Genomic DNA, 25,130 nt, shown 5'->3' on the forward strand with positions numbered 1-25,130 from the left:
ACAGGCAGTGGGACCTTGAAGTTGCTCCGGGAGAGGAAAAGGGAGGGTAAAGAGGTGGTCAGTGGTTGAGAGCTCCCTTTGTCCACAGCTGGTGGTGTCAGCTGCAAGGGAGCCCCTAAGAGATACCCTTGAAGGTGGGTGGGGTGGACTTACCTTTTTCTGTGGCCTTGTTCCAGCCCTGTAGCTGCCGTGGCAAGGCAGGAGAGCGAGCAGGGATGGGGCATGTGGTGCAGCTCCTGTGCTCGGCGCCTTTGGGACTTCCATCTGCAAGGTAGGGCAAGATGGGTTAGAGAGGAGGCGAGAGGTGCGGGGCTGCCTTTGTGCAAGGTTACGGGGAAGTTGTGTGTACCTTGAGTGGCACGAGAGGTTAGAAAGATGTGGTGTGTTTCTGAGCTGCCTTTCTCCATGTCTCTTGGCACGTCGCCATGGTGTTGGAGGGCATGAGAGCTTCGAGCGCAGGTGTGTAGTGCCGAGCTCTGGGTGTCCGCAGCTCTGGGGAAGTTGTAGGTCCTTGTGCAGACCGTGAGAGGTGCCGCGTGGTGCAGAGCTGACCCGTTGCCCATGACGGTGTGGAAGGTGGAGCTGACAGGAAGAGCACGGGAGGTTGGAGATAGCCTGGTTGTTGTGGAGCTGCTGGTCTCCATGACTCTGCAAACCTTTCTTGTGCCTGCGAAGAAGAGACTTTGCTTGAGAACAGATTGGAGTTGCGCAGCTCCCTGTGTCCATGCCTAGGGGTCCCTTGAATCTGAGAGGCGCCCTTCAGAGGCGGCAGCATTCTGCCTCGTGTTTGTGACCTGACCAGATGGGTTTGCAGGTCCCTGGGAGGCCCTGGAGAGCATCTCGAGCTGCCTTTTGGGAATCTCTCTCTGTGCAACGCTTTGGGCATGGTGCTGCTTGAGGTGGGAACATGCATAATTACCGAGTGCTTGGGTGGCATGGAGCGCCGTGTCCTGAGCCGTGGGACCTTCCAGCTGCCAGGGAATAAAGGAGAGGTTAGAGAGAGAATGTGTGATGGGAAGCCTTTGGAACCTTCCAGCCAACTTCCACACGGGGAGGGGCTTCAATCTGCGGTGTTTTTCCGAGATCCCTTTGCCGGTAGCAGTTGCGCCGTTGTGGTGGCCTAGGAGAGAACGACAGGTTTGACAGGAGTCTTGTTGGTGCCTTGTCTGGGTGTGACACAGGGATAGGCAAGTGGAAGGGGCCTGTGCTTACCATGAAAGACCCGAGTGCAAGATGCTGGGTGGTTGGCCACCCCCGTTTTCCACGCCCGCGGAGTCCCTTTTTGTGCCTGTCAAGAGGAGGACGTGTTAGAGAAGTGGCAGGAGTTGCGGAGCGCCCTGTGTTGATGCTTGTGGGAAGCTTGCACCAGACAGGGAGGCGCTGAGAAGTGGCAGCGAGTCGGCCTTGTGTCTGTGTCCTCACCATGTGGATTTGCAGCTCCCTGAGAAGACGTTGACAGGTTGTGGATCTTGCTTGTGCGAGGCTCCCTTTGCCCAGGGCTTTGGGCATTGTCCTGTTGCCGCTGGTTGCGGAATGGCTGGGTAGCGTGGAGCGCTCTCTGTGCACAGGCAGTGGGACCTTGAAGTTGCTCCGGGAGAGGAAAAGGGAGGGTAGAGAGGTGGTCAGTGGTTGAGAGCTCCCTTTCTACACAGCTGGTGGTGTCAGCTGCAAGGGAGCCCCTAAGAGATACCCTTGAAGGTGGATGGGGTGGACTTACCTTTTTCTGTGGCCTTGTTCCAGCCCTGTAGCTGCCGTGGCAAGGCAGGAGAGCGAGCAGGGATGGGGCATGTGGTGCAGCTCCTGTGCTCGGCGCCTTTGGGACTTCCATCTGCAAGGTAGGGCAAGATGGGTTAGAGAGGAGGCGAGAGGTGCGGGGCTGCCTTTGTGCAAGGTTACGGGGAAGTTGTGTGTACCTTGAGTGGCACGAGAGGTTAGAAAGATGTGGTGTGTTTCTGAGCTCCCTTTCTCCATGTCTCTTGGCACGTCGCCATGGTGTTGGAGGGCATGAGAGCTTCGAGCGCAGGTGTGTAGTGCCGAGCTCTGGGTGTCCGCAGCTCTGGGGAAGTTGTAGGTCCTTGTGCAGACCGTGAGAGGTGCCGCGTGGTGCAGAGCTGACCCGTTGCCCATGACGGTGTGGAAGGTGGAGCTGACAGGAAGAGCACGGGAGATTGGAGATAGCCTGGTTGTTGTGGAGCTCCTGGTCTCCATGAGTCTGCAATCCTTTCTTGTGCCTGCGAAGAAGAGACTTTGCCGGAGAACAGGCTGGAGTTGCGCAGCTCCCTGTGTCCATGCCTAGGGGTCCCTTGAATCTGACAGGCGCCCTTCAGAGGCGGCAGCATTCTGCCTCGTGTTTGTGACCTGACCAGATGAGTTTGCAGGTCCCTGGGAGGCCCTGGAGAGCATCTCGAGCTGCCTTTTGGGAATCTCTCTCTGTGCAACGCTTTGGGCATGGTGCTGCTTGAGGTGGGAACATGCATAATTACCGAGTGCTTGGGTGGCATGGAGCGCCGTGTCCTGAGCCGTGGGGACCTTCCAGCTGCCAGGGAATAAAGGAGAGGTTAGAGAGAGAATGTGTGGTGGGAAGCCTTTGGAACCTTCCAGCCAACTTCCACACGGGGAGGGGCTTCAATCTGCGGTGTTTTTCCGAGATCCCTTTGCCGGTAGCAGTTGCGCCGTTGTGGTGGCCTAGGAGAGAACGACAGGTTTGACAGGAGTCTTGTTGGTGCCTTGTCTGGGTGTGACACAGGGATAGGCAAGTGGAAGGGGCCTGTGCTTACCATGAAAGACCCGAGTGCAAGATGCTGGGTGGTTGGCCGCCCCCGTTTTCCACGCCCGCGGAGTCCCTTTTTGTGCCTGTCAAGAGGAGGACGTGTTAGAGAAGTGGCAGGAGTTGCGGAGCGCCCTGTGTTGATGCTTTTGGGAAGCTTGCACCAGACAGGGAGGCGCTGAGAAGTGGCAGCGAGTCGGCCTTGTGTCTGTGTCCTCACCATGTGGATTTGCAGCTCCCTGAGAAGACGGTGACAGGTTGTGGATCTTGCTTGTGCGAGGCTCCCTTTGCCCAGGGCTTTGGGCATTGTCCTGTTGCCACTGGTTGCGGAATGGTTGCGTGGTGTGGAGCGCTCTCTGTGCACAGGCAGTGGGACCTTGAAGTTGCTGCGGGAGAGGAAATGGGAGGTTAGAGAGGTGGTCAGTGGTTGAGATCTCCCTTTGTCCACAGCTGGTGGTGTCAGCTGCAAGGGAGCCCCTAAGAGATACCCTTGAAGGTGGGTGGGGTGGACTTACCTTTTTCTGTGGCCTTGTTCCAGCCCTGTAGCTGCCGTGGCAAGGCAGGAGAGCGAGCAGGGATGGGGCATGTGGTGCAGCTCCTGTGCTCGGCGCCTTTGGGACTTCCATCTGCAAGGTAGGGCAAGATGGGTTAGAGAGGAGGCGAGAGGTGCGGGGCTGCCTTTGTGCAAGGTTACGGGGAAGTTGTGTGTACCTTGAGTGGCACGAGAGGTTAGAAAGATGTGGTGTGTTTCTGAGCTCCCTTTCTCCATGTCTCTTGGCACGTCGCCATGGTGTTGGAGGGCATGAGAGCTTCGAGCGCAGGTGTGTAGTGCCGAGCTCTGGGTGTCCGCATCTCTGGGGAAGTTGTAGGTCCTTGTGCAGACCGTGAGAGGTGCCGCGTGGTGCAGAGCTGACCCGTTGCCCATGACGGTGTGGAAGGTGGAGCTGACAGGAAGAGCACGGGAGGTTGGAGATAGCCTGGTTGTTGTGGAGCTCCTGGTCTCCATGACTCTGCAATCCTTTCTTGTGCCTGCGAAGAAGAGACTTTGCTTGAGAACAGGTTGGAGTTGCGCAGCTCCCTGTGTCCATGCCTAGGGGTCCCTTGAATCTGACAGGCGCCCTTCAGAGGCGGCAGCATTCTGCCTCGTGTTTGTGACCTGACCAGATGGGTTTGCAGGTCCCTGGGAGGCCCTGGAGAGCATCTCGAGCTGCCTTTTGGGAATCTCTCTCTGTGCAACGCTTTGGGCATGGTGCTGCTTGAGGTGGGAACATGCATAATTACCGAGTGCTTGGGTGGCATGGAGCGCCGTGTCCTGAGCCGTGGGGACCTTCCAGCTGCCAGGGAATAAAGGAGAGGTTAGAGAGAGAATGTGTGGTGGGAAGCCTTTGGAACCTTCCAGCCAACTTCCACACGGGGAGGGGCTTCAATCTGCGGTGTTTTTCCGAGATCCCTTTGCAGGTAGCAGTTGCGCCGTTGTGGTGGCCTAGGAGAGAACGACAGGTTTGACAGGAGTCTTGTTGGTGCCTTGTCTGGGTGTGACACAGGGATAGGCAAGTGGAAGGGGCCTGTGCTTACCATGAAAGACCCGAGTACAAGATGCTGGGTGGTTGGCCGCCCCCGTTTTCCACGCCCGCGGAGTCCCTTTTTGTGCCTGTCAAGAGGAGGACGTGTTAGAGAAGTGGCAGGAGTTGCGGAGCGCCCTGTGTTGATGCTTTTGGGAAGCTTGCACCAGACAGGGAGGCGCTGAGAAGTGGCAGCGAGTCGGCCTTGTGTCTGTGTCCTCACCATGTGGATTTGCAGCTCCCTGAGAAGACGTTGACAGGTTGTGGATCTTGCTTGTGCGAGGCTCCCTTTGCCCAGGGCTTTGGGCATTGTCCTGTTGCCGCTGGTTGCGGAATGGCTGGGTAGCGTGGAGCGCTCTCTGTGCACAGGCAGTGGGACCTTGAAGTTGCTCCGGGAGAGGAAAAGGGAGGGTAAAGAGGTGGTCAGTGGTTGAGAGCTCCCTTTCTACACAGCTGGTGGTGTCAGCTGCAAGGGAGCTCCTAAGAGATACCCTTGAAGGTGGATGGGGTGGACTCACCTTTTTCTGTGGCCTTGTTCCAGCCCTGTAGCTGCCGTGGCAAGGCAGGAGAGCGAGCAGGGATGGGGCATGTGGTGCAGCTCCTGTGCTCGGCGCCTTTGGGACTTCCATCTGCAAGGTAGGGCAAGATGGGTTAGAGAGGAGGCGAGAGGTGCGGGGCTGCCTTTGTGCAAGGTTACGGGGAAGTTGTGTGTACCTTGAGTGGCACGAGAGGTTAGAAAGATGTGGTGTGTTTCTGAGCTGCCTTTCTCCATGTCTCTTGGCACGTCGCCATGGTGTTGGAGGGCATGAGAGCTTCGAGCGCAGGTGTGTAGTGCCGAGCTCTGGGTGTCCGCAGCTCTGGGGAAGTTGTAGGTCCTTGTGCAGACCGTGAGAGGTGCCGCGTGGTGCAGAGCTGACCCGTTGCCCATGACGGTGTGGAAGGTGGAGCTGACAGGAAGAGCACGGGAGGTTGGAGATAGCCTGGTTTTTGTGGAGCTGCTGGTCTCCATGACTGTGCAATCCTTTCTTGTGCCTGCGAAGAAGAGACTTTGCTTGAGAACAGATTGGAGTTGCGCAGCTCCCTGTGTCCATGCCTAGGGGTCCCTTGAATCTGACAGGCGCCCTTCAGAGGCGGCAGCATTCTGCCTCGTGTTTGTGACCTGACCAGATGGGTTTGCAGGTCCCTGGGAGGCCCTGGAGAGCATCTCGAGCTGCCTTTTGGGAATCTCTCTCTGTGCAACGCTTTGGGCATGGTGCTGCTTGAGGTGGGAACATGCATAATTACCGAGTGCTTGGGTGGCATGGAGCGCCGTGTCCTGAGCCGTGGGGACCTTCCAGCTGCCAGGGAATAAAGGAGAGGTTAGAGAGAGAATGTGTGGTGGGAAGCCTTTGGAACCTTCCAGCCAACTTCCACACGGGGAGGGGCTTCAATCTGCGGTGTTTTTCCGAGATCCCTTTGCAGGTAGCAGTTGCGCCATTGCGGTGGCCTAGGAGAGAACGACAGGTTTGACAGGAGTCTTGTTGGTGCCTTGTCTGGGTGTGACACAGGGATAGGCAAGTGGAAGGGGCCTGTGCTTACCATGAGAGACCCGAGTGCAAGATGCTGGGTGGTTGGCCGCCCCCGTTTTCCACGCCCGCGGAGTCCCTTTTTGTGCCTGTCAAGAGGAGGACGTGTTAGAGAAGTGGCAGGAGTTGCGGAGCGCCCTGTGTTGATGCTTGTGGGAAGCTTGCACCAGACACGGAGGCGCTGAGAAGTGGCAGCGAGTCGGCCTTGTGTCTGTGTCCTCACCATGTGGATTTGCAGCTCCCTGAGAAGACGTTGACAGGTTGTGGATCTTGCTTGTGCGAGGCTCCCTTTGCCCAGGGCTTTGGGCATTGTCCTGTTGCCACTGGTTGCGGAATGGTTGCGTGGTGTGGAGCGCTCTCTGTGCACAGGCAGTGGGACCTTGAAGTTGCTGCGGGAGAGGAAATGGGAGGTTAGAGAGGTGGTCAGTGGTTGAGATCTCCCTTTGTCCACAGCTGGTGGTGTCAGCTGCAAGGGAGCCCCTAAGAGATACCCTTGAAGGTGGGTGGGGTGGACTTACCTTTTTCTGTGGCCTTGTTCCAGCCCTGTAGCTGCCGTGGCAAGGCAGGAGAGCGAGCAGGGATGGGGCATGTGGTGCAGCTCCTGTGCTCGGCGCCTTTGGGACTTCCATCTGCAAGGTAGGGCAAGATGGGTTAGAGAGGAGGCGAGAGGTGCGGGGCTGCCTTTGTGCAAGGTTACGGGGAAGTTGTGTGTACCTTGAGTGGCACGAGAGGTTAGAAAGATGTGGTGTGTTTCTGAGCTGCCTTTCTCCATGTCTCTTGGCACGTCGCCATGGTGTTGGAGGGCATGAGAGCTTCGAGCGCAGGTGTGTAGTGCCGAGCTCTGGGTGTCCGCAGCTCTGGGGAAGTTGTAGGTCCTTGTGCAGACCGTGAGAGGTGCCGCGTGGTGCAGAGCTGACCCGTTGCCCATGACGGTGTGGAAGGTGGAGCTGACAGGAAGAGCACGGGAGGTTGGAGATAGCCTGGTTGTTGTGGAGCTGCTGGTCTCCATGACTCTGCAAACCTTTCTTGTGCCTGCGAAGAAGAGACTTTGCTTGAGAACAGATTGGAGTTGCGCAGCTCCCTGTGTCCATGCCTAGGGGTCCCTTGAATCTGAGAGGCGCCCTTCAGAGGCGGCAGCATTCTGCCTCGTGTTTGTGACCTGACCAGATGGGTTTGCAGGTCCCTGGGAGGCCCTGGAGAGCATCTCGAGCTGCCTTTTGGGAATCTCTCTCTGTGCAACGCTTTGGGCATGGTGCTGCTTGAGGTGGGAACATGCATAATTACCGAGTGCTTGGGTGGCACGGAGCGCCGTGTCCTGAGCCGTGGGGACCTTCCAGCTGCCAGGGAATAAAGGAGAGGTTAGAGAGAGAATGTGTGGTGGGAAGCCTTTGGAACCTTCCAGCCAACTTCCACACGGGGAGGGGCTTCAATCTGCGGTGTTTTTCCGAGATCCCTTTGCCGGTAGCAGTTGCGCCATTGTGGTGGCCTAGGAGAGAACGACAGGTTTGACAGGAGTCTTGTTGGTGCCTTGTCTGGGTGTGACACAGGGATAGGCAAGTGGAAGGGGCCTGTGCTTACCATGAAAGACCCGAGTGCAAGATGCTGGGTGGTTGGCCGCCCCCGTTTTCCACGCCCGCGGAGTCCCTTTTTGTGCCTGTCAAGAGGAGGACGTGTTAGAGAAGTGGCAGGAGTTGCGGAGCGCCCTGTGTTGATGCTTGTGGGAAGCTTGCACCAGACAGGGAGGCGCTGAGAAGTGGCAGCGAGTCGGCCTTGTGTCTGTGTCCTCACCATGTGGATTTGCAGCTCCCTGAGAAGACGTTGACAGGTTGTGGATCTTGCTTTTGCGAGGCTCCCTTTGCCCAGGGTTTTGGGCATTGTCCTGTTGCCACTGGTTGCGGAATGGTTGCGTGGTGTGGAGCGCTCTCTGTGCACAGGCAGTGGGACCTTGAAGTTGCTGCGGGAGAGGAAATGGGAGGTTAGAGAGGTGGTCAGTGGTTGAGATCTCCCTTTGTCCACAGCTGGTGGTGTCAGCTGCAAGGGAGCCCCTAAGAGATACCCTTGAAGGTGGATGGGGTGGACTCACCTTTTTCTGTGGCCTTGTTCCAGCCCTGTAGCTGCCGTGGCAAGGCAGGAGAGCGAGCAGGGATGGGGCATGTGGTGCAGCTCCTGTGCTCGGCGCCTTTGGGACTTCCATCTGCAAGGTAGGGCAAGATGGGTTAGAGAGGAGGCGAGAGGTGCGGGGCTGCCTTTGTGCAAGGTTACGGGGAAGTTGTGTGTACCTTGAGTGGCACGAGAGGTTAGAAAGATGTGGTGTGTTTCTGAGCTCCCTTTCTCCATGTCTCTTGGCACGTCGCCATGGTGTTGGAGGGCATGAGAGCTTCGAGCGCAGGTGTGTAGTGCCGAGCTCTGGGTGTCCGCAGCTCTGGGGAAGTTGTAGGTCCTTGTGCAGACCGTGAGAGGTGCCGCGTGGTGCAGAGCTGACCCGTTGCCCATGACGGTGTGGAAGGTGGAGCTGACAGGAAGAGCACGGGAGGTTGGAGATAGCCTGGTTTTTGTGGAGCTGCTGGTCTCCATGACTGTGCAATCCTTTCTTGTGCCTGCGAAGAAGAGACTTTGCTTGAGAACAGATTGGAGTTGCGCAGCTCCCTGTGTCCATGCCTAGGGGTCCCTTGAATCTGACAGGCGCCCTTCAGAGGCGGCAGCATTCTGCCTCGTGTTTGTGACCTGACCAGATGGGTTTGCAGGTCCCTGGGAGGCCCTGGAGAGCATCTCGAGCTGCCTTTTGGGAATCTCTCTCTGTGCAACGCTTTGGGCATGGTGCTGCTTGAGGTGGGAACATGCATAATTACCGAGTGCTTGGGTGGCACGGAGCTCCGTGTCCTGAGCCGTGGGGACCTTCCAGCTGCCAGGGAATAAAGGAGAGGTTAGAGAGAGAATGTGTGGTGGGAAGCCTTTGGAACCTTCCAGCCAACTTCCACACGGGGAGGGGCTTCAATCTGCGGTGTTTTTCCGAGATCCCTTTGCCGGTAGCAGTTGCGCCGTTGTGGTGGCCTAGGAGAGAACGACAGGTTTGACAGGAGTCTTGTTGGTGCCTTGTCTGGGTGTGACACAGGGATAGGCAAGTGGAAGGGGCCTGTGCTTACCATGAAAGACCCGAGTGCAAGATGCTGGGTGGTTGGCCGCCCCCGTTTTCCACGCCCGCGGAGTCCCTTTTTGTGCCTGTCAAGAGGAGGACGTGTTAGAGAAGTGGCAGGAGTTGCGGAGCGCCCTGTGTTGATGCTTGTGGGAAGCTTGCACCAGACACGGAGGCGCTGAGAAGTGGCAGCGAGTCGGCCTTGTGTCTGTGTCCTCACCATGTGGATTTGCAGCTCCCTGAGAAGACGTTGACAGGTTGTGGATCTTGCTTTTGCGAGGCTCCCTTTGCCCAGGGTTTTGGGCATTGTCCTGTTGCCACTGGTTGCGGAATGGTTGCGTGGTGTGGAGCGCTCTCTGTGCACAGGCAGTGGGACCTTGAAGTTGCTGCGGGAGAGGAAATGGGAGGTTAGAGAGGTGGTCAGTGGTTGAGATCTCCCTTTGTCCACAGCTGGTGGTGTCAGCTGCAAGGGAGCCCCTAAGAGATACCCTTGAAGGTGGATGGGGTGGACTTACCTTTTTCTGTGGCCTTGTTCCAGCCCTGTAGCTGCCGTGGCAAGGCAGGAGAGCGAGCAGGGATGGGGCATGTGGTGCAGCTCCTGTGCTCGGCGCCTTTGGGACTTCCATCTGCAAGGTAGGGCAAGATGGGTTAGAGAGGAGGCGAGAGGTGCGGGGCTGCCTTTGTGCAAGGTTACGGGGAAGTTGTGTGTACCTTGAGTGGCACGAGAGGTTAGAAAGATGTGGTGTGTTTCTGAGCTGCCTTTCTCCATGTCTCTTGGCACGTCGCCATGGTGTTGGAGGGCATGAGAGCTTCGAGCGCAGGTGTGTAGTGCCGAGCTCTGGGTGTCCGCAGCTCTGGGGAAGTTGTAGGTCCTTGTGCAGACCGTGAGAGGTGCCGCGTGGTGCAGAGCTGACCCGTTGCCCATGACGGTGTGGAAGGTGGAGCTGACAGGAAGAGCACGGGAGGTTGGAGATAGCCTGGTTGTAGTGGAGCTGCTGGTCTCCATGACTGTGCAATCCTTTCTTGTGCCTGCGAAGAAGAGACTTTGCTTGAGAACAGATTGGAGTTGCGCAGCTCCCTGTGTCCATGCCTAGGGGTCCCTTGAATCTGACAGGCGCCCTTCAGAGGCGGCAGCATTCTGCCTCGTGTTTGTGACCTGACCAGATGGGTTTGCAGGTCCCTGGGAGGCCCTGGAGAGCATCTCGAGCTGCCTTTTGGGAATCTCTCTCTGTGCAACGCTTTGGGCATGGTGCTGCTTGAGGTGGGAACATGCATAATTACCGAGTGCTTGGGTGGCACGGAGCTCCGTGTCCTGAGCCGTGGGGACCTTCCAGCTGCCAGGGAATAAAGGAGAGGTTAGAGAGAGAATGTGTGGTGGGAAGCCTTTGGAACCTTCCAGCCAACTTCCACACGGGGAGGGGCTTCAATCTGCGGTGTTTTTCCGAGATCCCTTTGCCGGTAGCAGTTGCGCCGTTGTGGTGGCCTAGGAGAGAACGACAGGTTTGACAGGAGTCTTGTTGGTGCCTTGTCTGGGTGTGACACAGGGATAGGCAAGTGGAAGGGGCCTGTGCTTACCATGAAAGACCCGAGTGCAAGATGCTGGGTGGTTGGCCGCCCCCGTTTTCCACGCCCGCGGAGTCCCTTTTTGTGCCTGTCAAGAGGAGGACGTGTTAGAGAAGTGGCAGGAGTTGCGGAGCGCCCTGTGTTGATGCTTGTGGGAAGCTTGCACCAGACAGGGAGGCGCTGAGAAGTGGCAGCGAGTCGGCCTTGTGTCTGTGTCCTCACCATGTGGATTTGCAGCTCCCTGAGAAGACGTTGACAGGTTGTGGATCTTGCTTTTGCGAGGCTCCCTTTGCCCAGGGTTTTGGGCATTGTCCTGTTGCCACTGGTTGCGGAATGGTTGCGTGGTGTGGAGCGCTCTCTGTGCACAGGCAGTGGGACCTTGAAGTTGCTGCGGGAGAGGAAATGGGAGGTTAGAGAGGTGGTCAGTGGTTGAGATCTCCCTTTGTCCACAGCTGGTGGTGTCAGCTGCAAGGGAGCCCCTAAGAGATACCCTTGAAGGTGGATGGGGTGGACTTACCTTTTTCTGTGGCCTTGTTCCAGCCCTGTAGCTGCCGTGGCAAGGCAGGAGAGCGAGCAGGGATGGGGCATGTGGTGCAGCTCCTGTGCTCGGCACCTTTGGGACTTCCATCTGCAAGGTAGGGCAAGATGGGTTAGAGAGGAGGCGAGAGGTGCGGGGCTGCCTTTGTGCAAGGTTACGGGGAAGTTGTGTGTACCTTGAGTGGCACGAGAGGTTAGAAAGATGTGGTGTGTTTCTGAGCTGCCTTTCTCCATGTCTCTTGGCACGTCGCCATGGTGTTGGAGGGCATGAGAGCTTCGAGCGCAGGTGTGTAGTGCCGAGCTCTGGGTGTCCGCAGCTCTGGGGAAGTTGTAGGTCCTTGTGCAGACCGTGAGAGGTGCCGCGTGGTGCAGAGCTGACCCGTTGCCCATGACGGTGTGGAAGGTGGAGCTGACAGGAAGAGCACGGGAGATTGGAGATAGCCTGGTTGTTGTGGAGCTCCTGGTCTCCATGAGTCTGCAATCCTTTCTTTTGCCTGCGAAGAAGAGACTTTGCTTGAGAACAGATTGGAGTTGCGCAGCTCCCTGTGTCCATGCCTAGGGGTCCCTTGAATCTGACAGGCGCCCTTCAGAGGCACCAGCATTCTGCCTCGTGTTTGTGACCTGACCAGATGGGTTTGCAGGTCCCTGGGAGGCCCTGGAGAGCATCTCGAGCTGCCTTTTGGGAATCTCTCTCTGTGCAACGCTTTGGGCACGGTGCTGCTTCAGGTGGGAACATGCATAATTACCGAGTGCTTGGGTGGCATGGAGCGCCGTGTCCTGAGCCGTGGGGACCTTCCAGCTGCCAGGGAATAAAGGAGAGGTTAGAGAGAGAATGTGTGGTGGGAAGCCTTTGGAACCTTCCAGCCAACTTCCACACGGGGAGGGGCTTCAATCTGCGGTGTTTTTCCGAGATCCCTTTGCCGGTAGCAGTTGCGCCGTTGTGGTGGCCTAGGAGAGAACGACAGGTTTGACAGGAGTCTTGTTGGTGCCTTGTCTGGGTGTGACACAGGGATAGGCAAGTGGAAGGGGCCTGTGCTTACCATGAAAGACCCGAGTGCAAGATGCTGGGTGGTTGGCCGCCCCCGTTTTCCACGCCCGCGGAGTCCCTTTTTGTGCCTGTCAAGAGGAGGACGTGTTAGAGAAGTGGCAGGAGTTGCGGAGCGCCCTGTGTTGATGCTTGTGGGAAGCTTGCACCAGACAGGGAGGCGCTGAGAAGTGGCAGCGAGTCGGCCTTGTGTCTGTGTCCTCACCATGTGGATTTGCAGCTCCCTGAGAAGACGTTGACAGGTTGTGGATCTTGCTTGTGCGAGGCTCCCTTTGCCCAGGGCTTTGGGCATTGTCCTGTTGCCGCTGGTTGCGGAATGGCTGGGTAGCGTGGAGCGCTCTCTGTGCACAGGCAGTGGGACCTTGAAGTTGCTCCGGGAGAGGAAAAGGGAGGGTAGAGAGGTGGTCAGTGGTTGAGAGCTCCCTTTCTACACAGCTGGTGGTGTCAGCTGTCAGGGAGCCCCTAAGAGATACCCTTGAAGGTGGATGGGGTGGACTCACCTTTTTCTGTGGCCTTGTTCCAGCCCTGTAGCTATCGTGGCAAGGCAGGAGAGCGAGCAGGGATGGGGCTTGTGGTGCAGCTCCTGTGCTCGGCGCCTTTGGGACTTCCATCTGCAAGGTAGGGCAAGATGGGTTAGAGAGGAGGCGAGAGGTGCGGGGCTGCCTTTGTGCAAGGTTACGGGGAAGTTGTGTGTACCTTGAGTGGCACGAGAGGTTAGAAAGATGTGGTGTGTTTCTGAGCTGCCTTTCTCCATGTCTCTTGGCACGTCGCCATGGTGTTGGAGGGCATGAGAGCTTCGAGCGCAGGTGTGTAGTGCCGAGCTCTGGGTGTCCGCAGCTCTGGGGAAGTTGTAGGTCCCTGTGCAGACCGTGAGAGGTGCCGCGTGGTGCAGAGCTGACCCGTTGCCCATGACGGTGTGGAAGGTGGAGCTGACAGGAAGAGCACGGGAGGTTGGAGATAGCCTGGTTGTAGTGGAGCTGCTGGTCTCCATGAGTCTGCAATCCTTTCTTGTGCCTGCGAAGAAGAGACTTTGCTGGAGAACAGGTTGGAGTTGCGCAGCTCCCTGTGTCCATGCCTAGGGGTCCCTTGAATCTGACAGGCGCCCTTCAGAGGCGGCAGCATTCTGCCTCGTGTTTGTGACCTGACCAGATGGGTTTGCAGGTCCCTGGGAGGCCCTGGAGAGCATCTCGAGCTGCCTTTTGGGAATCTCTCTCTGTGCAACGCTTTGGGCATGGTGCTGCTTGAGGTGGGAACATGCATAATTACCGAGTGCTTGGGTGGCACGGAGCTCCGTGTCCTGAGCCGTGGGGACCTTCCAGCTGCCAGGGAATAAAGGAGAGGTTAGAGAGAGAATGTGTGGTGGGAAGCCTTTGGAACCTTCCAGCCAACTTCCACACGGGGAGGGGCTTCAATCTGCGGTGTTTTTCCGAGATCCCTTTGCAGGTAGCAGTTGCGCCATTGCGGTGGCCTAGGAGAGAACGACAGGTTTGACAGGAGTCTTGTTGGTGCCTTGTCTGGGTGTGACACAGGGATAGGCAAGTGGAAGGGGCCTGTGCTTACCATGAAAGACCCGAGTGCAAGATGCTGGGTGGTTGGCCGCCCCCGTTTTCCACGCCCGCGGAGTCCCTTTTTGTGCCTGTCAAGAGGAGGACGTGTTAGAGAAGTGGCAGGAGTTGCGGAGCGCCCTGTGTTGATGCTTGTGGGAAGCTTGCACCAGACAGGGAGGCGCTGAGAAGTGGCAGCGAGTCGGCCTTGTGTCTGTGTCCTCACCATGTGGATTTGCAGCTCCCTGAGAAGACGTTGACAGGTTGTGGATCTTGCTTTTGCGAGGCTCCCTTTGCCCAGGGTTTTGGGCATTGTCCTGTTGCCACTGGTTGCGGAATGGTTGCGTGGTGTGGAGCGCTCTCTGTGCACAGGCAGTGGGACCTTGAAGTTGCTGCGGGAGAGGAAATGGGAGGTTAGAGAGGTGGTCAGTGGTTGAGATCTCCCTTTGTCCACAGCTGGTGGTGTCAGCTGCAAGGGAGCCCCTAAGAGATACCCTTGAAGGTGGATGGGGTGGACTTACCTTTTTCTGTGGCCTTGTTCCAGCCCTGTAGCTGCCGTGGCAAGGCAGGAGAGCGAGCAGGGATGGGGCATGTGGTGCAGCTCCTGTGCTCGGCGCCTTTGGGACTTCCATCTGCAAGGTAGGGCAAGATGGGTTAGAGAGGAGGCGAGAGGTGCGGGGCTGCCTTTGTGCAAGGTTACGGGGAAGTTGTGTGTACCTTGAGTGGCACGAGAGGTTAGAAAGATGTGGTGTGTTTCTGAGCTGCCTTTCTCCATGTCTCTTGGCACGTCGCCATGGTGTTGGAGGGCATGAGAGCTTCGAGCGCAGGTGTGTAGTGCCGAGCTCTGGGTGTCCGCAGCTCTGGGGAAGTTGTAGGTCCTTGTGCAGACCGTGAGAGGTGCCGCGTGGTGCAGAGCTGACCCGTTGCCCATGACGGTGTGGAAGGTGGAGCTGACAGGAAGAGCACGGGAGGTTGGAGATAGCCTGGTTTTTGTGGAGCTGCTGGTCTCCATGACTGTGCAATCCTTTCTTGTGCCTGCGAAGAAGAGACTTTGCTTGAGAACAGATTGGAGTTGCGCAGCTCCCTGTGTCCATGCCTAGGGGTCCCTTGAATCTGACAGGCGCCCTTCAGAGGCGGCAGCATTCTGCCTCGTGTTTGTGACCTGACCAGATGGGTTTGCAGGTCCCTGGGAGGCCCTGGAGAGCATCTCGAGCTGCCTTTTGGGAATCTCTCTCTGTGCAACGCTTTGGGCATGGTGCTGCTTGAGGTGGGAACATGCATAATTACCGAGTGCTTGGGTGGCACGGAGCTCCGTGTCCTGAGCCGTGGGGACCTTCCAGCTGCCAGGGAATAAAGGAGAGGTTAGAGAGAGAATGTGTGGTGGGAAGCCTTTGGAACCTTCCAGCCAACTTCCACACGGGGAGGGGCTTCAATCTGCGGTGTTTTTCCGAGATCCCTTTGCCGGTAGCAGTTGCGCCGTTGTGGTGGCCTAGGAGAGAACGACAGGTTTGACAGGAGTCTTGTTGGTGCCTTGTCTGGGTGTGACACAGGGATAGGCAAGTGGAAGGGGCCTGTGCTTACCATGAAAGACCCGAGTGCAAGATGCTGGGTGGTTGGCCGCCCCCGTTTTCCACGCCCGCGGAGTCCCTTTTTGTGCCTGTCAAGAGGAGGACGTGTTAGAGAAGTGGCAGGAGTTGCGGAGCGCCCTGTGTTGATGCTTGTGGGAAGCTTGCACCAGACAGGGAGGCGCTGAGAAGTGGCAGCGAGTCGGCCTTGTGTCTGTGTCCTCACCATGTGGATTTGCAGCTCCCTGAGAAGACGTTGACAGGTTGTGGATCTTGCTTTTGCGAGGCTCCCTTTGCCCAGGGTTTTGGGCATTGTCCTGTTGCCACTGGTTGCGGAATGGTTGCGTGGTGTGGAGCGCTCTCTGTGCACAGGCAGTGGGACCTTGAAGTTGCTGCGGGAGAGGAAATGGGAGGTTAGAGAGGTGGTCAGTGGTTGAGATCTCCCTTTGTCCACAGCTGGTGGTGTCAGCTGCAAGGGAGCCCCTAAGAGATACCCTTGAAGGTGGGTGGGGTGGACTTACCTTTTTCTGTGGCCTTGTTCCAGCCCTGTAGCTGCCGTGGCAAGGCAGGAGAGCGAGCAGGGATGGGGCATGTGGTGCAGCTCCTGTGCTCGGCACCTTTGGGACTTCCATCTGCAAGGTAGGGCAAGATGGGTTAGAGAGGAGGCGAGAGGTGCGGGGCTGCCTTTGTGCAAGGTTACGGGGAAGTTGTGTGTACCTTGAGTGGCACGAGAGGTTAGAAAGATGTGGTGTGTTTCTGAGCTGCCTTTCTCCATGTCTCTTGGCACGTCGCCATGGTGTTGGAGGGCATGAGAGCTTCGAGCGCAGGTGTGTAGTGCCGAGCTCTGGGTGTCCGCAGCTCTGGGGAAGTTGTAGGTCCTTGTGCAGACCGTGAGAGGTGCCGCGTGGTGCAGAGCTGACCCGTTGCCCATGACGGTGTGGAAGGTGGAGCTGACAGGAAGAGCACGGGAGATTGGAGATAGCCTGGTTGTTGTGGAGCTCCTGGTCTCCATGAGTCTGCAATCCTTTCTTTTGCCTGCGAAGAAGAGACTTTGCTTGAGAACAGATTGGAGTTGCGCAGCTCCCTGTGTCCATGCCTAGGGGTCCCTTGAATCTGACAGGCGCCCTTCAGAGGCACCAGCATTCTGCCTCGTGTTTGTGACCTGACCAGATGGGTTTGCAGGTCCCTGGGAGGCCCTGGAGAGCATCTCGAGCTGCCTTTTGGGAATCTCTCTCTGTGCAACGCTTTGGGCACGGTGCTGCTTCAGGTGGGAACATGCATAATTACCGAGTGCTTGGGTGGCATGGAGCGCCGTGTCCTGAGCCGTGGGGACCTTCCAGCTGCCAGGGAATAAAGGAGAGGTTAGAGAGAGAATGTGTGGTGGGAAGCCTTTGGAACCTTCCAGCCAACTTCCACACGGGGAGGGGCTTCAATCTGCGGTGTTTTTCCGAGATCCCTTTGCCGGTAGCAGTTGCGCCGTTGTGGTGGCCTAGGAGAGAACGACAGGTTTGACAGGAGTCTTGTTGGTGCCTTGTCTGGGTGTGACACAGGGATAGGCAAGTGGAAGGGGCCTGTGCTTACCATGAGAGACCCGAGTGCAAGATGCTGGGTGGCTGGCCGCCCCCGTTTTCCACGCCCGCGGAGTCCCTTTTTGTGCCTGTCAAGAGGAGGACGTGTTAGAGAAGTGGCAGGAGTTGCGGAGCGCCCTGTGTTGATGCTTGTGGGAAGCTTGCACCAGACAGGGAGGCGCTGAGAAGTGGCAGCGAGTCGGCCTTGTGTCTGTGTCCTCACCATGTGGATTTGCAGCTCCCTGAGAAGACGTTGACAGGTTGTGGATCTTGCTTTTGCGAGGCTCCCTTTGCCCAGGGCTTTGGGCATTGTCCTGTTGCCACTGGTTGCGGAATGGTTGCGTGGTGTGGAGCGCTCTCTGTGCACAGGCAGTGGGACCTTGAAGTTGCTGCGGGAGAGGAAATGGGAGGTTAGAGAGGTGGTCAGTGGTTGAGATCTCCCTTTGTCCACAGCTGGTGGTGTCAGCTGCAAGGGAGCCCCTAAGAGATACCCTTGAAGGTGGGTGGGGTGGACTTACCTTTTTCTGTGGCCTTGTTCCAGCCCTGTAGCTGCCGTGGCAAGGCAGGAGAGCGAGCAGGGATGGGGCATGTGGTGCAGCTCCTGTGCTCGGCGCCTTTGGGACTTCCATCTGCAAGGTAGGGCAAGATGGGTTAGAGAGGAGGCGAGAGGTGCGGGGCTGCCTTTGTGCAAGGTTACGGGGAAGTTGTGTGTACCTTGAGTGGCACGAGAGGTTAGAAAGATGTGGTGTGTTTCTGAGCTGCCTTTCTCCATGTCTCTTGGCACGTCGCCATGGTGTTGGAGGGCATGAGAGCTTCGAGCGCAGGTGTGTAGTGCCGAGCTCTGGGTGTCCGCAGCTCTGGGGAAGTTGTAGGTCCTTGTGCAGACCGTGAGAGGTGCCGCGTGGTGCAGAGCTGACCCGTTGCCCATGACGGTGTGGAAGGTGGAGCTGACAGGAAGAGCACGGGAGATTGGAGATAGCCTGGTTGTTGTGGAGCTCCTGGTCTCCATGAGTCTGCAATCCTTTCTTTTGCCTGCGAAGAAGAGACTTTGCTTGAGAACAGATTGGAGTTGCGCAGCTCCCTGTGTCCATGCCTAGGGGTCCCTTGAATCTGACAGGCGCCCTTCAGAGGCACCAGCATTCTGCCTCGTGTTTGTGACCTGACCAGATGGGTTTGCAGGTCCCTGGGAGGCCCTGGAGAGCATCTCGAGCTGCCTTTTGGGAATCTCTCTCTGTGCAACGCTTTGGGCACGGTGCTGCTTCAGGTGGGAACATGCATAATTACCGAGTGCTTGGGTGGCATGGAGCGCCGTGTCCTGAGCCGTGGGGACCTTCCAGCTGCCAGGGAATAAAGGAGAGGTTAGAGAGAGAATGTGTGGTGGGAAGCCTTTGGAACCTTCCAGCCAACTTCCACACGGGGAGGGGCTTCAATCTGCGGTGTTTTTCCGAGATCCCTTTGCCGGTAGCAGTTGCGCCGTTGTGGTGGCCTAGGAGAGAACGACAGGTTTGACAGGAGTCTTGTTGGTGCCTTGTCTGGGTGTGACACAGGGATAGGCAAGTGGAAGGGGCCTGTGCTTACCATGAGAGACCCGAGTGCAAGATGCTGGGTGGCTGGCCGCCCCCGTTTTCCACGCCCGCGGAGTCCCTTTTTGTGCCTGTCAAGAGGAGGACGTGTTAGAGAAGTGGCAGGAGTTGCGGAGCGCCCTGTGTTGATGCTTTTGGGAAGCTTGCACCAGACAGGGAGGCGCTGAGAAGTGGCAGCGAGTCGGCCTTGTGTCTGTGTCCTCACCATGTGGATTTGCAGCTCCCTGAGAAGACGTTGACAGGTTGTGGATCTTGCTTGTGCGAGGCTCCCTTTGCCCAGGGCTTTGGGCATTGTCCTGTTGCCGCTGGTTGCGGAATGGCTGGGTAGCGTGGAGCGCTCTCTGTGCACAGGCAGTGGGACCTTGAAGTTGCTCCGGGAGAGGAAAAGGGAGGGTAGAGAGGTGGTCAGTGGTTGAGAGCTCCCTTTGTCCACAGCTGGTGGTGTCAGCTGCAAGGGAGCTCCTAAGAGATACCCTTGAAGGTGGGTGGGGTGGACTCACCTTTTTCTGTGGCCTTGTTCCAGCCCTGTAGCTGCCGTGGCAAGGCAGGAGAGCGAGCAGGGATGGGGATTGTGGTGCAGCTCTTGTGCTCGGCGCCTTTGGGACTTCCATCTGCAAGGTAGGGCAAGATGGGTTAGAGAGGAGGCGAGAGGTGCGGGGCTGCCTTTGTGCAAGGTTACGGGGAAGTTGTGTGTACCTTGAGTGGCACGAGAGGTTAGAAAGATGTGGTGTGTTTCTGAGCTCCCTTTCTCCATGTCTCTTGGCACGTCACAATGGTGTTGGAGGGCATGAGAGCTTCGCGCGCAGGTGTGTAGTGCCGAGCTCTGGGTGTCCGCAGCTCTGGGGAAGTTGTAGGTCCTTGTGCAGACCGTGAGAGGTGCCGCGTGGTGCAGAGCTGACCCATTGCACATGATGGTGTGGAAGGTGGAGCTGACAGGAAGAGCACAGGAGGTTGGAGATAGCCTGGTTGTTGTGGAGCTGCTGGTCTCCATGACTCTGCAATCCTTTCTTGTGCCTGCGAAGAAGAGACTTTGCTGGAGAACAGGTTGGAGTTGCGCAGCTCCCTGTGTCCATTCCTAGGGGTCCCTTGAATCTGACAGGCGCCCTTCAGAGGCGGCAGCATTAGGCCTCGTGTTTGTGACCTGACCAGATGGGTTTGCAGGTCCCTGGGAAGCCCTGGAGAGCATCTCGAGCTGCCTTTTGGGAATCTCTCTCTGTGCAACGCTTTGGGCATGGTGCTGCTTCAGGTGGGAACATGCATAATTACCGAGTGCTTGGGTGGCATGGAGCGCCGCGTCCTGAGCCGTGGGGACCTTCCAGCTGCCAGGGAATAAAGGAGAGGTTAGAGAGAGAATGTGTGGTGGGAAGCCTTTGGAACCTTCCAGCCAACTTCCACACGGGGAGGGGCTTCAATCTGCGGTGTTTTTCCGAGATCCCTTTGCCGGTAGCAGTTGCGCCGTTGTGGTGGCCTAGGAGAGAACGACAGGTTTGACAGGAGTCTTGTTGGTGCCTTGTCCGGGTGTGACACAGGGATAGGCAAGTGGAAGGGGCCTGTGCTTACCATGAGAGACCCGAGTGCAAGATGCTGGGTGGTTGGCCGCCCCCGTTTTCCACGCCCGCGGAGTCCCTTTTTGTGCCTGTCAAGAGGAGGACGTGTTAGAGAAGTGGCAGGAGTTGCGGAGCACCCTGTGTTGATGCTTGTGGGAAGCTTGCACCAGACAGGGAGGCGCTGAGAAGTGGCAGCGAGTCGGCCTTGTGTCTGTGTCCTCACCATGTGGATTTGCAGCTCCCTGAGAAGACGTTGACAGGTTGTGGATCTTGCTTGTGCGAGGCTCCCTTTGCCCAGGGCTTTGGGCATTGTCCTGTTGCCACTGGTTGCGGAATGGCTGGGTAGCGTGGAGCGCTCTCTGTGCACAGGCAGTGGGACCTTGAAGTTGCTGCGGGAGAGGAAATGGGAGGTTAGAGAGGTGGTCAGTGGTTGAGAGCTCCCTTTCTCCACAGCTGCTGGTCAATGTAAGCTGCTGATCTGCCTGTTTGGTATGTTGCGGCCCCTTTCATACTGTCTTGGCCTGGGGATGTCATACAGAGATTCAGCCAATGAGAGGGAGCCGCCCACTGTGACGTCACTTTTTTCAGGAGGAAATGGCGGAAGTAAGGACAAGGTGGGAGTGAAGGTCGTGGGAATAGGAAGGAATGTAGCAAGGCCTGAATGCAGGAGGGCAGGGAGAGGGGAGCGAGGGGAGAGAGGGAAGAAAGGAGGGTGACTCGGGAGGTTTGGGAAGTAAAGGAGGAGGGAGGGAGAGGAAGGACAGTAGAGAATCTAAGTCATACTCCTGCTGTAAGGAACTTGCTGAGGCAGGGGGGATGGATCTGATGATCTCTTGAGGTCCCTTCCAACCGCTACAGTTCTGTGCTTCTGTTATTGTAGCATAGACAAAACATCAATTTATAGATATTTTTTTTTTTCAGGATTTTTATCCTGTCATCTCACTTTCTTTTGCCTCGAAATTGCTTTCAGTGTGTGCCACATGCTGAAGAATCAAAACCAACAGAAGCAACAGAATCACAGAATGATTGAGGGAGGAAAGGACCTCTGAAGGTCATCTGGTCCAACTCTCTTCTCAGGTGGGGACACCTAGAGCAGATTGCCCAGGAACATTTCCTGAGTGCTTTTGAATATGTCCGGAGAGGGAGACATCCCAGTTATATCATACATTTTGTATCAGGAATGGAATTAATACTGATTCACAAAATTTATGAAGGAGAGAGACAATTCTCTTTTCATAGGTTTTCTCTGCTGATTTAATTTTAATTTGAAGATTAATGTTGCTTAAAATATTTTGATTTTATTATTGAATGATGAGAGTTAACTTCAAAGATATACGGATCTCTCAGTTTACGTGTGTCCAAATGATCCTTTAATACCTTTATTTATTCCTCCTACACACCTCGGAATGCAATTTCTAGGTATATTGTCATTCTCATCATGGAGTATTTCATCAGATTTCCAGCTGCAGGCATACCACAGATATTTACATAGACTTGCTTTAAGTTACTTTAGCATTTGCAAATATACGCAACAATTTTGTATTGCATAACAAATGCATCATGGCGTCTGTTTTTCTTACAATTTCTCTGTGCAGTCCCAGTTATGTAGCTGACAGAGTTACCTATAAAACTCCATGTTATTAGGAGGTGACATGTATTACTTTCTTGCTGATCTGTGACACCAACCAGAAAGGGCTGTATAGAGTGATTTATCCATTCCACTTTGCTGAGCTCGGCTAATAAGATACTCAGGCCCCCTTACTGCTGCCAGTTATTTCTATTTTTTAAATTTCTGGATATGTTGTTATCTCCCCAAAAGAAATGCAAGTGCAGATCAGATTTAGAAATACAAGATTTAAAATTCTCTCTCTTTTCTTCCTTCACAAAATTCCATGTTTCAATAAGTAGTCTTTTTTTTTTTTTTTTCATAATACATAGATATGGATTAGACTGTTAGCCTCTAGTAATATCCAAACTCAAAAAGTCTTCATTGTCTTCTTAAATCTTAGGAAAATACTCTCTTTTAAGAATGTAAAACCTCATAGCTATCATTAACTTTTCATGGACTCATTTGTCCACTCTACCATTGTTAAATCCTGTCATGTTAACTAATGGGGTATTTATTGTTATGATATACACTAGATGAGGACTGTTTTAGGTATGAAACCTGTCTACTACTATTCCCACGCTGTTTCTGAGGCAACTAGAGCATATGAACTGGACTTCTTTTGGTGAAATTATACTGGAAGATGTGTTCCAGGTGTATGCTATTTTGGTAGCTATCTTCAGTCGTTAGAACAGCACCGCCCTCACAAAGTAAAATCCCTAAAATATTAACAGACCTCACTTTGATTTATTTAAGTGTACAGGCCTCTTTCTATTGAGCCACTTCTTGTTAGTTGTGGAATAATCTAATCCTTTTATCCTTTGGATGAGAGGGAAGGAGGGAGGAAAGGAGGGAGGGAGGATGTAGACTGCTCATAGCAATTATAGATGAGCTGTTTATCTCCATGCTAATTATGATAGTTTTGGGAACCATCATTCATATAAAATCCGTTTTCTTTTTTTCTCTTTTTTCTCTTTTTTTTCTCTTTTTTCTCTTTTTTTTTCCTCTTTTTTTATGACACAGCAATAAAATGTTCTTATCTGTTTTCCATTTCTAAGTTTGGGCTCATCCTTTCCAACATCATAAATATGTGGGAATTAATCAAATGTGTTTGTAATATGCTTTGAAGCACAGACTTCTGTTCTGGGCTCTGGTCTTGAAGTATGTGGCATGGTAAATTTTTTATTCCTTTGGAATTTGTAGCATTCAAAAGTGACTTTGAGCTGTTTGTACAGCTTTTGATCCTGGGATCACTCTGCAGTGATCCATCTTCTTTGCATGACTTATAACCTGCCTGATCCCAGGGTTGTTGGGATACAGACCACTTACCCATGACGTTGATCTGAAAAGGAATGAGCCAGAATCATGTGCAGTCACACTATGTTGGAGTTATGTTTCTTTACCTGTCTCAGTGGATTTGGGGGTAACTAGCTACATGGTGAAGCAGCAGTGAAAAATTGCCTAATAAGGAGCATCAGTAGTCTTTGGTCGTTATTAAAAGCAAAGACTTTTGATAACAACAAAATTCTGGTTGCTAACAAGAGCATATAACTACCTAACACATATTCCAGATACTTATAAGTAATGGATATATTTACAAGGGCTGCTTTTTGAATTATGATATGAAATTATAGTAGTGGAGGATATTGATACTGCTAGTAATATTGCATAATTAGAGCAGAAAAAATAGGTATGTTAATCAGATATAGATTACCACTGATATAGGTTGGCAAAAAAAAGGCTTAATTGTCATTTCCAGAGGCGCATCTATTCTTCATTCATTAAAAAAAATGTGCAGAAAGAGAACTGCATGTTGCATTTGAATCTTAAGAAGCTGAAATATCTGGAAGACAAATTTAAAAGCTGTGGATATATAAAAAAGTACATATTGGAATGAATTAAGGTCTAAAACATGAAGCATAACATCCACTAGTTCTAACACTTCTCTTTTCTTACCCTGTACTTTCTTCAGGGAATACATCCAAATCAAGGAAGAATTTGATCCTCTGAATTGCAGTAAGTATTATCCTATTCCTCCTAGAAGCCAAACTGAATTTTAACACAGATTTGTAAGTACATCTGTAGGAATTTTCTTCTGAGACTTCTTAAAATTGGTAGTGTATTTCATTCTCAAATTACAAACATCATTTTTGGTTAATTAAGGTTAAATTACATCAATTATAAAACATTATGGATGCAAAATGAAACTCCAAGTGCATTAATCATTAAAATTATAAAAATTCAAATAAAAAGCTTTATTATTAATGCTAACTTTTCCTAAACATTGGTAAAAATATGGTGTCAATTCTCATATTAGTATTGAGAACTAAAAATTGTGGTAATTTCTCGAACAACTATGAAACCACCATCTATCCATCTAAATGCTTGTAAAACTGACTCAAAACTGACAGAAGCAAAGTGTCTTCTATACACAAAACAAAATTCTGTTAATATGCCTCACATGGAAAACATTTAATATTTTTCTGACTTGAAAAATTGTTTGGGATTTTGACAGGTACTATTTATTTTCATTCTCCTTTATAACAGTTCTTAGAGTAGCTAGAGTTTCAAGAAATACTGGAAACTGAGATACTGAAAAACAAGTCAGTTAAGAATCTCAGATTTAGATATTCCAAGAAAAGTGGTCTGTACTCACAAATTCTTGCCTTTGTGAATTTCTTCTTAGCCAAACACTAGAACTAACAGAGGTGAAGGATTATCCTGTTATTGGTCTTCTAAGCCAAACAAATTAAGATGTTCTTCAAAAGCTGAATTCACCAGCTTCAAATTATACGCTGAAAACCGTCATTACTTAGAAGATACATCAGCTGCTGGCCCTGGCAAGATTAAATAAATAATAGATTTTCAAGGCTGAACTCTTTAAATTATAATTGCTTCTGGAAAGGACAATTCCTGGCATCTTGTGAGTGATAAAGAGAATTAAGGATCCACGTAAGCTTTTTGTCAAGGAAATTAAAGTATTTTATTATGTGTTGAAAAGTTTGAATTACACATTACAACGTATGTGAGGGACTTTCTTTTGCTGAAGAGTTGAATGCCAGTTTAATACAGAACAAAACGTAACTCTTACCATTCACTATCACAATTTAGAATGGTTACAGGATATCTGGATTGAGAATTTCTTGTCAACTGTTAGAGTGCTAAAGCAAAACTCCATTGTGAGACACTGGAAGCAGAGTACCATATCCATGGCATCATGAAATGCAACTTTAAATGCTTTCAGTTGTGTTATTTATTTTTTCATATTTTCATAGCTTTGAATAGTGTACTAAGAGTAAAGAATTTCATAGTAAATATGTCTGAGTGAGAAATTCATATCTTCCACATATCAGCAATTTGGTAGGAAATGCCAATACTTCTTCATGTCCTATTTAATAAGGGATAATAATTTAATAAGGAATTGGGTCTCCTGCTCCTAACTTGTGAAGATTCAGAATGGTAACTACTAGAAATTTTGAAATAAGGAAATGTGAGGAAGCTTTGAGCTGTGGACCCCAGACAGCTAAGGGAAATGCTGAAGCTTG

Source organism: Anas acuta, chromosome 1 (assembly GCF_963932015.1).
Source record: "Anas acuta chromosome 1, bAnaAcu1.1, whole genome shotgun sequence".
Classification (NCBI taxonomy): Eukaryota; Metazoa; Chordata; class Aves; order Anseriformes; family Anatidae; genus Anas; species Anas acuta.